We start from the raw sequence: 14,723 nt of genomic DNA, 5'->3' as shown, positions 1-14,723 counted from the left end.
TCATGAATGAAGTGTCATTCGAATCGAAATTTTGTACAGATTTGCACTTTAAAAGTCTCTTCGCTATGCCTCATATGGAGGGGAGTTTGCCCCACCCAAGTAAGGCCGTTTCTAAAACTATTATTACCAATATTTCTATAACGCTTTGTCCGATTTTGATAAAATTTAGCACGAAGAAGTGATTAAAGCTCCTCTACATGGCTGTGAAGTGCTATCATGCTCTTACACCTACTAAGAGGAAGTACTGCAATCGTTAAAATTATCAATGGGTGAACCTATTTACATTAATGAATTGTCGTTCGATTCAAAATCTTTGAATTGCCTTTTAGGGAGAAGTACTGTAATCGCCCGTTTATTTTTCTTACTCCTCTTAAAAGGAAGGTCTGAAATCGCAGTTTAAATTTGCTTTTTACGTACAAATACCTTCCTATTTTATATAAAAAGGCTTTCTCAAAAAAATTGTTATTGAGGATGGTTTGGGGGGCCGCAACTATAATCATTCTTTAAAAAGATCTCTCCAGTGGTAGTTACGGTCCCTACTTAACACCTTATCAGGTTGTAATGATAGAATTGCTTATTCCAAATTTAAAAAAAACAGTAAAGCAGATATGTAACTTAGCAAAATAGACAAAAATGAAAATCTATCCAAAAGGTACAAAAATCTCCTTAACAAAAACTTACAGTTTTAAAAGTTAAGTATAAGGGTTGATTAAACGCCAAAAGGTACACAAATCAGCAAGTACCCAACATTTCATTCAAGCTTAGTTGATATAATTTAAGTAATTTTGCTGCATTAACTTTTCCTTCACATTTTTTAGAATTTATTAGATGTCACAGACCCTTATGCTGGCCATTTTCATCTACAAAATATTTGTTCAAGTAGCACTGTAGATTGACTATAATATCTATTAATCTATAATAATCAAACTATTAATCACAGGTTAAAAAGAAAACGGTATAAAAAATAAAAAAAATTACGATGCTACAAAATTTAAAAACTTTTTTAAAAAAATGCTTACACCAACATACATCAATGATTTCGATTATTTTATTTTTAATAAAAATCGTCTGTTTAAGTTTATTCTTCGATTAAAGTAATTGTTATTTTATGTAGTAGTCAAACGTTTGTAATAATAGGTAATAATTATCTGGCTTTATCGCAAATAATATAGTTTTCTTCAATCACACTCTCAATGTAGCTGTTCTTCTCACAATGTTATATATATGTTATGTAATATAAAATAAATAAGTATTGCATACTTTTAGGACAGCTAATTATTCCAGTATTTTACTGTAAGTAAAATTAAATTACAATTGAGAAATGAATAATTGTTGTTGAATAATCTACTTGTTATTTACTGTGTGTTATTTGTGCTCACGAATATTTCGGTAAGACGAATTCAAGTCTGAAATATTGTTTTAAATCCTCCGTGATTCAAATTTAAACAGTAGCCGACTCTAACTTTGTCTTTTTCTACTTTAACATGCATGTATAAGATGTGACAACTTCAGAATAAAGGGCATATTAAAGATAAATCAGAAGAATAATTTGGAATAGAGTTAAAATAAAGTACCAATTTAAAAACGAAGATATAATATACATTTTATCATAATTATAACCAAATAATATTATGAACGAACTGGCCAGCATAAGGGTCTGTGACATCTAATAAATTCTAAAAAATGTGAAGGAAAAGTTAATGCAGCAAAATTACTTAAATTATATCAACTAAGCTTGAATGAAATGTTGGGTACTAGCTGATTTGTGTACCTTTTGGCGTTTAATCAACCCTTATACTTAACTTTTAAAACTGTAAGTTTTTGTTAAGGAGTATACTCTATATACTCATATACAGGGTGTTCCATTTAAAACGCACCAATCGCTAATAACTGTTTAGGAAAGCGAAATTTCCAAAAAAAACCCACGAATTTTTTGGTCTAGTTTTTAAATTTTCCACCCCCAATGCTGTATCTTTATTTTTGGCGGAGATACGGCCAAAAACCCAATTGAGGTTTCATAAGGAGCACTGGTTTTGACAATGATAGTGAAAACTACATAAAAAATTGTGAAAAATGACGTTGACTCCGATTCCACACCCCTAATATTTGTCGAGATATTTAAGATCAGAGTTACTATTTTATCAACTCGTGAACGGTTTTCAATATTAATTTTCCACCAGAAATATACGTTTTGTGAGATCCTTTGACTGCAAAAAATGTTATTTGTGACGCTAAGAACAAAAATAATAATAATTGAAAATTTTAAAAAATGTAGTGTAGTGTAATGGTTGTGGGTGAATCAGGATAAATTTGTTTTATCATCAAATAAAAGCAACCATCACATCATGTTAATGTACACCGTATGCAAGACTTCTTGACCTGTGATTGCGGTAAGAATATCTTGTTCGAATCCCTCGTATGACTACATTTTATTAAAAAAAGTATTATGATATATTAAGTACTATGAATAACTGCATACGCGAGATTCGAACTAGTGACCTCTCACTTACAAAGCCACGCTCTTGATCATTAGACCAGCAACCTGGCAAGATATTCTTACCGTAATCACAGTTCAAGAAGTCTTGCATACGGAGTACATTAAAATGATGTGATGGTTGATTTTATTTGATGATAAAACAAATTTATTCTGACTCACCCATAACCATTACACTGCACTACATTTTTAAAAACTTTAATTATTATTATTTTTGTTCTTTGCGTCACAAATAACATTTTTTGCAGTCAAAGGACCTCCCAAAACGTATATTTCTGGTAGAAAATTAATATTGAAAACCGTTCACGAATAGATAAAATAGTAACTTTGATCTTAAATATCTCAACAAATATTAGGGGTGTCGAAACGGGATCAACGTCATTTTTCACAATTTTTTATGTAGTTTTCACTATCATTGTCAAAACCAGTGGCCCTTATAAAACCTCAATTGGGTTTTTGGCCGTAACTCCGTCAAAAATAAAGATACAGCATTGGGAGTGGAAAATTTGAAAACTAGACCAAAAAAAACATATAGTTTACTTCGTGGGTTTTTTCGAAATTCCGCTTTCCTAAAAAGTTATAAGCGATTGGTGCGTTTTAAGTGGATCATCCTGTATATTCGGCATTTCAGATAAAACGTTTGGCTACTCACACTTCCTGTTATAAGTGGAATTCTATAGATTAAGAAGTACAATAAGCGATCTTATAACTCTAAGCGCAGTGTAGCTTAAGTTTCTTTTACGTCAAATGCATTTATCTTCTAAATGAAATTAAAATATTAGTGAAAAACTAAATTAAATTGTAAATGTATAAATAATAAATTATTTGTATTTATTTAATTCCATCTCAATTTATACTTTTTAATTTTATTATTTTTTATCGTGCACACTAAGTTCACTTTTGACCACTGATTAGCACGATTTCATTGAAACCACTTGTTTGTTTGTGTATGTGTTAGATATAAGTGAAATATATTAATTAAATGTGGTTTTGTTGGAGAATATTAAAAATTCTATCGTAAATTAATTAAGTAATTAAGTAATAATCATAAAACCACTAATAAAGCGGTGAATAAAAAAAAAAAAAAATTGAAGTGGCGAGTAAAACTGAAATTTGGTTTTAATATAAATATTTTTTAGGATTAAATTGAAATTGGTAGTAATATGATAATTGGAAACGTTTATTTTCTAACTGAATTTTGTTTGATTAAGTTATTTAGAGAGGAAATTGGAATGAATTTTCCAAATGGCTATGGCCGGACTGGCTAATGAAAAAAAAATATGAACAATAATTTTAAAGAAATAAGTAAAAGGAAAACAAATAATGTGGACAGGATTCTCGTTCGGCTTTTTCTTCAATTAAGGGCAATTGTTATAGATTTGAATGGAGATTTAGATTCCCCAGAAATAAATTAGGTGGGAAGAAGTGCATTTCTATTTACCCCTTGTAAAGAAATATAGTCTGGACTGTACTCGGCTGCACTGCAATCAATTCCATTACCTCACTATCTTAAACCTGGAAGAAAAATCTAAGTTTTCCCAAAATCATTTTTTCCCGAGTATAAGTGATAGATTTGCTATAATATGCAATTATCCCTTCAGATTTTAAACATAACCACATACTTCTTTTGTTTTTACAAATTTTACACAAAACTAGAACTTTAGCAATGATTTTTATTTTCTTTTATTTGGGTCTTTGGTAAGATTTGAGACGGTAAAGTTAAATGTTCTGAATGAGCTCTTAAGAAAGTAGCTGAACAAAGTGTTCCTGGGAAATAGCTCCTTAAAAAAATCGGGAAAAATGTTCCGAACAAAAGTAATAAGCATTAAGGAAGACAAAAATCAGTATCAAAATTTTAAGAACTGAAACATTTTTGTATAAAGTGCATTTCCAACTTTTGGATTTTTAAATTTAATAAAACAAAACAAAAAATTAAAATTAAAACTGTGATACAAGAACGGAAATGCCTAATTCAAGCTTTCAGCGAAGTCGTGGTAAATATTTACGATTTATGAGATGTTCAATTCAATTTATATTCTTAACAACACACACACATTGATAGGCCTCGCTGGAAAATCTTTTTTGTTTTTGAGGGCGTCAAAAACCATTAAAAACTCAATTTCGGGAAAAATTGGGTGAAATTGTACAAATAGTCTAATATTCAAGACGATAAGAACATTTCCATAACCACCAAAAGTGCATACATTGCTAAGTGCATTCACTAAGAAGACAAGAAAAACTAACGAGTTAAAGATTATGACAGGACCTCTCCTCTTTGCGTAGATTGCAATGAGAAGGGGGATTTCAAACATATAATAATGATATGTCCACGTTATATGGTAGAAAGGAAACGAATGTTTGACGACATATACAGGTATTTAGATGCACCATTTCGCTACGAGGACATAATATTCTCCACCAACATCTAAGTGCTTAAATCTGTAGCAGAGCTAGCGAAGAAATATGAATGTATTTAAAAGTTATAGCCGATTAGAATGAATGGAAGAAAATGATTAGAGAAGAATTACGTGATCTTAATTTCGGTTAAGCCATAAGGATGGCAGGAATATAGAGTACTGATCCATCTATTAGTAGTAAGGTTTATGTAAATAGTTGTATATAGTAGAGTGATGAATGTGTGAAGCGAATGTATTTGTAAGTAAGAATGGAGAGTGAGTGATATTCTAGTGATAAGCAACTAGACGATGCTGGCTGTATGGCGAAAGCCAATGCCAAAAGAAAAGCCCAAAAAAAAGGTTACGACGTTTAAAATATGTTGACGACTCAAATGATTGCATATGAACTGTAGTCAACAATTTCGCATCTTTTATGAAGGTAAAAATTTACAAGGCTTTTTTTTGAATAACGTAATATTATATATAGAGTAAAATGTTAGAACCCAACCTGCAGCAATCAGGCTCTATAAGTTAGGGATTGGTACAATAATTCTCCGAAGCTAAATTGAAATTTACTTTTGGTACCATTGCTCAAGCGGGGAACATCTCTTGGGCAAGCTTAAATTCAGCCAATCAGATCGCTTGCTGTGTCTTTCTCGGAGTTTAAAAAAATTAGAACTTGGAGAATAGTCTTGTGAATGATCAAGCTCGACAGAATATTAGATTCAATAAGCAGCTGCAACAGTGGGCTCTACCTTCTTTGAGCACCTTTCTTCCATTCTTCCAATTGATTCTATTCAGAAAAAACAATTTCCATATTTTCCATTATGGCAAATTTATAAACTGAAGCAGGAAAATTATTGGTTTCTTCACTCAAAGCGAATGTTCTTTATTATTTTGTATATTAAAATAAAAAATATATTTCGAGTGGAGACACTGCTAGTTCCGGAGTAGGTACAAATCCGGTTAAGGTCTGGAGGGAGGTCTCGTTTCCGTTTTCCCTTTGTCCAAAAACTCAATAACGCAAGCTAGCCTCCCCTTGTCTGTTTGCCCCTTCCTATTTGCTGTACTCTCATCCTCTCACACCCTAATCCAATTTCGGTACTGGGCGAGGTGGCGCGGTGGGGTTTCGCTCTAATGAATTTGATAGGGGGTTGGAATTTTTTCCATAGCTGGAGTCTAGAGAGAGAGCTAGAGAGCGCCTGTCAAAATCTCTGGCAACAGCTTACCCTTTTCTTTACAAAGCAGCATCTTTCTTCATTTTTTGTTTTGTTTACCACTTTTTTTATCACCATCCTTTTAAATGAAAAATTTTATCCTGGAAGGAAGTTGCTTCCCAAATTCATATTCATTAGCTGATTGGCAATTTATTTGTTTTCCTTCATTGGCCAGACTTAATAGCCCTCTACCCTCTTCTGTTAAAGAATGTAAATTAATTTATGAAGTGCTGCTGGTTAATTAAATCTCTTTCGATCAATAAATTTTAAAACGAAAAGCAATTAAATTTGATCAATATTAAACCTCAATATCTGTACCAAGTTCACGGACTTTTATTTCGTACATCTTCCCAATACCTTTACTGCTTTCTGCTGGCGTTTAAAATATCACTAGATCGGATAATTTAGCAAATAACTGAAAAGTGATTCTTTGGAATGCGTAATTTTAGAAAGAATTACCGTTTTTCTCACCTATGCCACTCAATAATCATCACTTCATTATTCTTAAGTACTCACTTCAATTATTATTAATACAACCTTGAGCAGTGGTAATATCGAAACCAATGAAGGACTCCTGAGGTGCGATTATTGCTAGTTGAAACAATTATATTTCTATATCTCCGGCCAACGCCTCTGGAATACCCAACTGAATCAACAGTAACTTAAATTACGCTACCACATGGTCAAAATATTTTTTAAATGATCCAAATGGTCTATTTTGGAAAAAAAGAAACTTTTCAAGCCCAAATCGCCTCAATAGAAACACATGGACTTGAACTGTAAGGATAAGTGCTCCAATTTTGATTGCATCCAATCCCACATTTCCCAAATCCTGACATATCATAACAATCAGACTATCTACAACAAATAAACAACAGAAATATGTATATATTATTTCTTGGCCTTGCTAAATCTCGTTACATCAAAGTTCATTCCAAACTGTCTGAACTCTATAAAGCTCTTTCATGAAACCTGCCCCCAAACAGAAAACCTTCCCCAAAGGCTGAAGCGTCGATGGTTTCCCGTTCACCTGACCAGCATGGTAGAAAAGGACTTCTTTTTATCAGTATTCTGTGTTAGCAGACTGATGATGTACATTGTTGGAGGCCCTCGTTTAAGTCTTTCAAGCCAATATGATTCTTGTAATTTCATTGACTTGTTGCCGATTCTTCTCTTCAGTCTCCTTGGAGGATTAGCTGGTATTGTGGAAGAAGATAGGTGTTCTATGAGAGGGTTAGGATAAGCCTGCTGTAGAGGAATGACATTTAAGAAAACAAGTGTCAGCAAGGTCTTTAATGAAAGGGATTTTGAGGTCATTATGGATAGTGAGGTTAGAAATATTGAATGGAGCGTTAAGGAGTTTTCGTAGTATTTTTGACTGTAAAGTGTGGATGCGCAGAGAGTTCAAACGTTTATTCGATCCCCATACTTCGATGCCGTATGACCAAATGGGTCGCAGTAACATTAGATATAAGAGCCTTTTGTTATGTAGGTTGAGTTTCGATATTTTGTCAACTATTTTTGCGAGAACTTGTAGAACGGTAATTATAAAATTCATAATAATAATTTTTATTTGTTTTAATCTTTTATTGAAATTTGCGATTTATTAACTAAACTTTACATATGTACACAAAAATGAAAGAACACAGAAATTGAGATTTCAAGCTTAGCGCCTGTATACACTCAACAGATAAATAGTAGTACAGATGTAAAGAGAACATAATTACGTGTGAAGGGGAAAAAATTAAAAAACCTTAGTTTGATACACAGGTATTTACGACAAAATGTGCTTAAAGCGCTTATGTTTATATTTTTTATGGCCAAGAGAACTTATATTATAATTTACAATGGCTACTATAGGCACCACGGTAGCCGAGCGTACGTTACATTGATCTTTAATAATAATAAACTTTATTATAGTCAAATTTACATATATTCTATTGTATACTTATTCTTGCTAGAGAACAAGATCATTTCATCTATATCTCTTCCAGTTGGCTCTTAATTAAATTCTTCTTGAGGTTCTAGTTACACTGAGAACCTGATGGAGAAAAAAAGACAAAAAAACCCAGCTGTAAGATAAGGATATGTAGATTTTGAAACAGCTCATTACACTGCTTGCCTGCCTGGCAATTTGCATAACGGACACTATATTACCTCAAGAGTTCTAATCAACAACGAAAACACACCTTCCTTTGCAACCTAATGAAAATTTCCCGTTCTGAAGAAACTGTTCAGTCTTAACTGCGTCGAGCAGAAGACTTGTGATTCATTCACTCAGGTACGTACGGTGCTATGTAAGTTCCATGCTAACTTGACGCACTGTAATCCTGCTTTCCAGGACCAAAAAGGCTAATCTCTCTAAATTGGAAAGAAAAAAACAGTAGCTCGTTTTTGTTTTAAAAAAATAAGTGGAAATAAAAGTAGTGCAGCGTAAAGAAATAGCAGTACACAGGTGTGTGCCTAGCTCTGGTAATTATGTAACTGGTTGTATCCTTGTTTGGCGGTAGCTGGTGCACACGGAGCCGCCCTGTCCGGATGGTGCAGAGGATGGGCTAAGTGTTGTCCTAACTTACCGCCCCTCGGCTTGACCTAAATATGAACATAGCTCAGCTGTGCACCTTCTATATACTCCACCCTCAACTCTTCGTCGCGTCTAAAGTATACAAAGTTTTAGCACTTAAAACTGTACCAGTTAGATGGGTCCTGTTTTCAAAACTCTTTTAAAATGTAATCTGGTTTTTCCTCGACATTAAAAACAAAACAAACAAAAAAAATTCATACAAAATATTTGGGTTTGCTATTTAGTTTTATTTTTTAATTACAAACAACTTTGCCTAATGAATTATTAAATAAATTGAAAAACAGAAAAATCAAAATGTAGAGAGAATAAAAATAATGCTAAATATGTTTTCTTAAAAATGAATTGATCTTTAATTTTCGATTCTTTTTAATTTAGTTTTATTCACAGCAAAGTGATTCAGCTGCAAAAAAATAATAAAAAAATACTACAAATCTATTTTAATAATTAATGATTGATTAATGATTTTTAACTAAATAACTTCAGACCTTACAATCAAAAATTCTAAGGACAATAGTTAATGCTCCCTTCTACGTCTCCAATCATACTATACACTCTGATCTAAATATTCCACTCGTCTCTGAAATAGCCCTAATCTCGGTACACAAAACTCCACTCAAATCTACACAGTCATTACCACCCTCTGATCCACAACAAGTCTACTACAACACTTTCCTCAAATACACAGCGCAGACTGAAGCGGCGGTGTCCATGCGACCATCTCAACATACTCGTATAACGCCGACCTCCTAGGATGGTTGCTGCGTAACCTTGCCAATCTGGCGAACTAACGGCTTCCATCCACTGGATGGTCGTCGTTCACTCCACTCACGCCCTTGGCGCACATGCATGTGCGCGTGTATGTATGTACACACATATAGATGCGTGCATGTGTATTTGCGCCATCCCTTATCTCTCATCACTTTTGCTTGTTGTACAATACTAGTACAGTTGCAAAAGAAATAAACAATAATAATTTGTATTATTTATTTTCAGTTATACACATCATACATCAACGAACTGGTTACTATATTATACATTCAGATTTGATTCTGCAATTTTTATTTATTGGTTTTTACTGTCAGGGCAGTACAGAGTAGCCGAATGGTTAGAGGCGAGGCCCGCAAAGCTAGGTAATATGTTTTACTGGGTTGTGCCTAGGCTTTGGATTTTATTTGACGGTTAAAATGAGTATATTATACTAAAGAATGTTTGCTAATCGTCTCCATCCACGAAACCTAATTTTGTAATTGGACGTAAAGCCCGCCTGAAAGAAAAGGCATTACAATCAAAGTTTTATCAAGATGCAATATTGTTTAGAATAAAACGAGATACAGGAGGAGATCGCCTAGTGATAACACTTCTGTTCATGTGTCAAACATGTTTTCAGATAAATATTATTGATTTTCTAGGACAGGTTCAGTTCCCCACCTTATGACAGTTAAAAGGCTTATCAACCTCCTCTCCTAGAAAGTCTAATAGGTAAATCCGCCGTTCTTAAATGATATAGGAACTTCCACAATAATAATCTTCGTAGCGATATAATCTCTTATGGCAGCGGAAAGCCAAATGTTTTTAACTCAAACTCATAATGTAAACAGGAAATGAGAAGCTGTTTTCCTTCTTCTTTCAAAGCCAACACAGGGTGCCGCATTAAATACTTTGCGAAGATGTTTTCCTTCCTAACATCCTCTGAAAGCAGGAGATCAGTCCCCGAGACTAATCTGGTTTCTTCCTTACTTAAGTATCTCCTCGGACTTTTTCATATTTTTCAATTGCACATTTAGTTCTTGTAATTTTCTGTCGATGGTTAGTTAGTATTAATGTCAATCGTTAATCTATTTATTAACAATAGTTCGTTATTTTTACTAGCCCTTTCTGTCAGTCTGTTACTAATCCGCTCGGATTATAAGTAAAGCTACTTCGTGGAATCTGCCAATTAAAATTACTGTTAGTTATAATCTTAGAGTTCAACAATAATCCATATTTGATCGAAGGCCAAATAAATGAATTAGATATAGTTTATAAATCTCTAATTATTCCATAACTCAAGGAAAATTTCGTTCACTTGAACAGTAACTGAGAAAACTGTTACTGAGCTATTGACTACTTACCTTGTTTAAAATAATGTCGCACAAACCTTGTCGCCTCCATTTATGGGTAAATAAACAAACATTACTGCTGATTCATCCAAAAATAAATTATTGCAATTCTCTACTTTCGTAAACGGTTTTATTTTGTTGTTCTAAAACGTTTTTAACCTGCTTTACAGTACTAAAATTGCAAAATTAATTTCAACTATATTAACTAAGGAGGGTTTTATCTCATGTTAGTTGTGCGATGGACAGGTTATAGATGGAGAATTCATTCCATTCATTCTGCCCTTGGATCCATTAATGAAAAGGACTATCTGAAACGAGAGAACAGTGCCCAAGTTCCGGTGTCGTACCTTACATGTTGACGCACCTTAAATTAAAAGTAAAAATAAAAATAACTAGAACTACTTTAATGCATTATATGTTCTCTAAATATGTTTCATATAGAAAGAAATAATTTTATTCCTTTAGGAGCACGTGTGTCATATTTAGGACCAGAATAAATGGACTGTTTCATGGCGAAGTTAAGACAGCTTCCGCTTTAGTTCTGACGTAAATCCTTTTGTTTGATTTTAACTTATCTGAGATGACCTGACATGATTGTAACTTCCGTTCTATTCATCACATATCTACCGAGTGTACAACTGGAGGGTATATATTTTAATATTCCGTTTTTGCACATCATTTTTCTATTTATTTCCTTCTCCTTAACTCCTTAACATTACAGCTTTCATTTTAAATAACCACCAAACAAAGAAATAAATTTCATTTTAGCAATACTTATTATTTAAACAGTTAAACATACATAATTATTTCTTTTTAACGAAGTCCTTCGTGGTTTACAATTTGATGAGTAAAGTGCCTTTTAAAATGATAAACTAATTTACACAAGAACCAATTAAATGTAGTACAATATTTAACATTAATTAATTTCCTTTTTATGCAAAACAAAAAAATCTGTAGCTAATTTTATCTTTGTTATTTTTATAAGATGCTGAATAAAAAGTGTAAGCATACCAAGATGTTGAAAATAAATTATAAATATTACTTATTTTGATTAAAAATGTAAAATCTCCACTATAATGTTAATGAAAATTAACAAGTCGCTCAAATTATTTTTAGTCTTTAAAAGAAAACGTACCAACTTCACAAAACATAAAAGTGAAGGACACTAATCGTTCCACTGTAACAAGTTAGTTACGAGGGTCGTTTGAAAAGTCCGTGCAAAGTCAGAGATAGCACTACTGGCGCGTATCGAGGTTATGTTTAGTTAGTAGCATCTCTTGGAAGAACACACACCAAGTTTCAGCCAGATCGGTCTATTTCTTTGTGTTTGGCATTCGTTTGAATCGAGGAAGTCGAGTGATTTTCTCACGCTTGAACAAAAACGAAATCGTGTGAAGTGTTGCAAGGACGGTTTGCAGCTGTTCCAGAAGAATCCGCAGGACTTTAAGCGTCGTTTCGTCAATGTGGATGAAACATGGATACATCACTACACTCCTGAGACCAAAGAACAATCTAAACAATGGGTTACCAAGGGGGAATCTGCGCCAAAAAAGGCGAAGACCGTTCCTTCGGCCGGAAAGATTATGGCGACTGTCTTTTGGGATTCGCAAGGAATAATCCTCATCGACTATCTGGAAAAGGGTAAAACTATTACAGGTGCATATTATTCATCGTTATTGGACCGTTTGAAAACCGAGCTGCAAGAAAAACGCCCACGATTGGCCCACAAAAAAGTCCTTTTCCATCACGACAACGCACCAGCTCACACCTCAACAGTTGTGGTCGCAAAATTAATGGAAATAGGGTTCCAACTCGTTTCACATCCCCCCTATTCTCCAGACTTGGCTCCCTCGGACTACTATTTGTTCCCCAATATGAAGAAATGGCTGGCGGGAAAAAGATTTTATTCAAACGAGGAGGTGATTGCAGAAACGAATGGCTATTTTTCAGACTTGGACAAATCCTATTATTCGGAAGGGATCAACAAACTAGAGCAGCGTTGGACGAAGTGTATAAGCCTAAAAGGAGACTATGTTGAAAAATAAAAAAGGTTTACCCCAAAAAATTAAGTAGTTTTTATTTTTGCACGGACTTTTCAAACGACCCTCGTATAAATCAGAAGCTCAATTACAGTTATTACTTCCTCAAAAGAGTATCTATTTCGCGCAGTTAGTGGGACTTCTCATTTCTTGAATTTAGTAGAACACTCACTCAATAGAAAATATTCGTTTGTTTCCAAAGTCAGCTTGGATAGCGGCCCTGTTCCCCTGTTTTCATTCTTCCTCTGCTTGGGAGCCGTCTGAGAACCTCGTACGTTCCTGTTTGTTAAAGTAATTATTATTGTTCATTATTTTTGGTGACTGAATCATAGTTTCAATAGGATGAAAAATAAATGCTAGTTTCAGTCATTATAAACTTTATACTGCCGAGCTTTCGACCTAAGGACTAGGTCATCTTCAAGCTAATTTACAATATACTGTTTTTACACATGGACTGAACAGACATGACAGAAGACACACCACCCTCCAATGATGTAAAACAGTATATTGTAAATTAGCCCTGAAGATGACCTAGTCCCTAGGTCGAAAGCTCGGCATAATAAAGTTTATAATGACTGAAACTGGTAATAATTTTTCATCCTATTAAAGTAATTATCTAATTATTATTCTTTTTAAAGGCTTTCAGATATAGGACAAAGTTCTAATGAGACGAGTTGTAAACAATCTTCTAAGGATAGTCATCTATCTCGAAGCCAAAGGAAAATAACGAAGTATAATACAAGGATAAGAGATGAAAAGCGAAATTAATCGATTTCCTTTTATTTCCACTTCTTAACAATATTTTTTGGCCATTTGCAACAGTGAGGGCTGCATGAGCCATTGTTAAATGAAACAAAATACTGTGATTTTTTTTTCTTTTTTCTCTTCCCTAATTTTAATTGATTCCTGAGGTGGCCGAGAGAATTATGGTTCTCTAAGAATTACCATCTCCAAGCTGTAACCTCATCACTTCTGGCTGAAGTTCATCTATGAAAATCCCTAGAGCAAACAATTCTTTCATTTACCAGCTATTATGAAAATTTAAAAGAAACTAGGACAAATTTAAATTTGACGTCATTGATACTTGCCATTATTGCAGGTGGTGTGTAAGTCATCGTTGAGAAGCTGGAATGGCTTCTAATCTGCAGCCTGCTGAACTGAAAATGGCTATAAGATGAAATAAAAAAAAATAACGATAACTGAATCTAACTGTATCGATTTTAATTTTGATAATGGACAATTCTGAATAAAGAAATTGATGAAAATAGACTTGTTTGAAATGAAATAAAATAAAAAATTCCTTGGATGGACTAATTCACTGCTGGTTCGCCTAAAGCTGAAAATAATTTAATTTCCTAAATGCAAAAGTCCAGGGGTAGAAAAAGTTTTTCCTTTTTATTCCCAAAATACATTTATTTAATTAATAAAGATCAATTTCATTACTTTTCTTCTTCATTTATTTTGTTACATTTTAATTTCTTTTAAAAGAAAAAGAATTCACACACTTTCTTAGTTAGTCAATTAACATTATTTTTATAAAGAAAAAGGGGATAAAAAGGACAAATATGAAAAATTGTTACCATCGCCACATTATGTTATATTTTAAGGCACACTTTCGGAGTCTACACTAGTTACAGGTACAATTTAACACTAATCAACTTTATCATCATACATTTAGATTTTGTTTTTTAAACAATGTCAAAAGAAAATCTTTCGAAAAACATTCTGTATAGTCGCGCTTTCCGGTGATTGACTTCCTTCAAAAGTTAGGTTTCCACCAATTAATTCAATGTTCTTTAATATTAATTAAGAGGTAATACTGTACATTTCTCGGAAATAGTATTCTTGAAGAAAAACATTTGTAGGAAAAGCACAGGAAACCACTTCTCCTGTG

The 14,723-nt window shown here is 33.3% G+C and overlaps 1 long non-coding RNA gene and 1 pseudogene across 1 annotated transcript; both read left to right on the top strand.

The window, feature by feature from the left end:
- The first annotated feature begins 6,641 nt into the window (after positions 1 to 6,641).
- Positions 6,642 to 6,821, top strand: LOC141450574 (U4 spliceosomal RNA; annotated as a pseudogene).
- Positions 6,822 to 10,970: 4,149 nt separating this feature from the next.
- LOC141448629 (uncharacterized) lies at positions 10,971 to 14,198 on the top strand. The gene is made up of 3 exons (XR_012455180.1): positions 10,971 to 11,166; positions 11,256 to 11,435; positions 13,929 to 14,198. It is a non-coding gene; the product is annotated as an uncharacterized lncRNA (long non-coding RNA).
- The last annotated feature ends 525 nt before the right edge of the window (positions 14,199 to 14,723 follow it).

The sequence above is a fragment of the Rhodnius prolixus genome, unplaced genomic scaffold (genome assembly GCF_049639745.1).
Source record: "Rhodnius prolixus isolate KJV_2025 unplaced genomic scaffold, Rpr scaffold_2, whole genome shotgun sequence".
NCBI lineage: Eukaryota > Metazoa > Arthropoda > Insecta > Hemiptera > Reduviidae > Rhodnius > Rhodnius prolixus.
The sequence above is the reverse complement of the archived record's forward strand: the minus strand, read 5'-3'. Positions and strand labels throughout refer to the sequence as shown.